Genomic DNA, 2085 nt, shown 5'->3' with positions numbered 1-2085 from the left:
ACATAATTAAGTTGCAAAAGAGAATCTGATCCACGTTCTTTAACAGTTCTAGCTTCGATAAATTATGTTTTGGAAATTTTACGACTTGCACACTTTACTATGGGGCAAGCTTCAAATCTGCCTGCCAAATAAACCAAGCTGGGGCTCACTGCTCGTATGGCCGTATGCACTTTTATGCAGTTGTGAACGACCTACAACCTCAATAAAACAAACAAATAACCCAAGCTAAAACACAACACAACCCAACCACAGGCCTACTTGGCTACGTGGTTCCATTAGACCCCAGGTTTCAATTGTTTTATAAAAATTTGTTTTTTGAGAAAACCACTCTGATTGCCACTCCCCCCTCCTGATCCCCGCTGAAGGGGGACAGGAACGATCCTCAATTGCCCATGGTCGTCTGCGAGAGCAACAGTAGACCAGGACTCGCTTCACGCTCAGAGGAAGTGACGCAATCTCGTCATCGTGGTTTACGTGCCGATCGATTTTACTCGACGTCTCGGCAAGACATACTTCAGAAATGATCCCTAAAAGTATGATCTTACCTTGACATGGCTTAACATTGAACTATATACTTTTCGTAATTTTGGTAAACAATGGTTTAGTGTTACATTTTTTTAATGAGTACAGCGTTCATTATTAATTTAATAACTACATATACTGACCAATATTGTTATCAAAACAATAGCAGACGTGTGTAAACGTGTTTCCATAAAGTGACTTCTTCAATAGCTATAAACGTTTAATAGTAAAAAGATGAATGGGCAATTTCTACAGTTACAGTCAAGGGACGCAACTAAAATTGAATAAAGGGAAATAACTACATAAAAGTCGAGACAGGCAGCTGGAAACGAGTCAAGGGACGTAATTCTTGATATATTTGAGTGCAGTTTTTTTAACGTTTACATAGAGACCAAATACTAGATCTAATACATACTTAATTTGCTTCTGTTATACATCTTATACATCAGTAAAGTAAAATAACTGCACTCGACGCCATCTATAAGCGTCATTATTAATGTAAAGTTGATTTTTAGGCCATAATATTTCACATTCATTTAAATTTGAATAGACTAACTATAATTTTACATGGTAAAAAAATCAATTAAAATCAATTAAAATCAATTAAAATGTGTTGCTGTACTCTATGTACAGTTTACTTCTGTGTTACCCTTTAACCATTGTATATTTGTACAGATCTTGAATCTGAAAAGATTCCTTCTGGTCCTAGTATTTTCCTTTACACCTATACATAATGTAAAATAATGTTTGCAGTGTAGAGTGTATAGATCATTATATTTCAGGCCCACTTATATATTTCAATTTTTGGCTATTTTACATCGGAATGTGTTATACTGTTACATTTTCTATTGGTTGTGTTGGGTTGTTTCAAATCGTAATGATCATATTATTGTATTTTACTGGGCCAGAGTAGTAAAAAAATACAAAAGAAGTTTCTTTCAATCTGGAATAATTTAAGGCTGCAGTCGACATAAACACTAAAGTGTTTTCCTCTTGATTAAAAAAAATTAGATATAACACAAAAGTACAGCTCGTATACAATATAATTCAAATATATGAATAAAACTCTACAGGTCTGCGATAAATTCATGGATACGGTTGAAAGATGCATCTGACGAGATGATATGTGTATCAAATTATTGTCAGCTTTACTTTTCTCTTCATATTGAATTTTACTGAAAGTAATATATGTCAAGACGAGGTGGAATCAGGCGCTCATCAATTTTTGTATGTGTGTATTTTTGGGCATGCGGAGTTATTGATATCATCTGAAAGCTTGTTTATTTGCCTTGCTTTAAGTGAAAAAAATATCCATAACTAGTTTAAATAGAAGTCGAAATATTTGCAATTGAAGTAGGTGGGGTAGCCTGGTTTCAGTGGTTAAATTAATGAAAAAATGGCCGCCAAAGTTTGGTAACTTCATTAGCTTAAGAGTCCTTGAAAACAGAAAATTACATAATATACATTGTGCCTTTAATCAACGTTTTCCAGTAAAATTTCACGGGGAAATGTGGCTTTAAACTGACACAAAAGGTGTTGAGCTAAAAAAGAAATTTCAATAAA

General features: G+C 34.1%; 1 non-coding gene across 1 annotated transcript; it reads right to left on the bottom strand.

Moving 5' to 3' along the window:
* Nucleotides 1-323: 323 nt before the first annotated feature.
* On the bottom strand, nucleotides 324-543 carry LOC118478889. The gene has a single exon (XR_004859338.1). It is a non-coding gene; the product is annotated as a small nucleolar RNA U3 (small nucleolar RNA).
* Nucleotides 544-2085: the final 1542 nt, after the last annotated feature.

This window comes from Aplysia californica, unplaced genomic scaffold, assembly GCF_000002075.1.
Source record: "Aplysia californica isolate F4 #8 unplaced genomic scaffold, AplCal3.0 scaffold01112, whole genome shotgun sequence".
In the NCBI taxonomy this organism is placed as follows: domain Eukaryota; kingdom Metazoa; phylum Mollusca; class Gastropoda; order Aplysiida; family Aplysiidae; genus Aplysia; species Aplysia californica.
The sequence above is the reverse complement of the archived record's forward strand: the minus strand, read 5'-3'. Positions and strand labels throughout refer to the sequence as shown.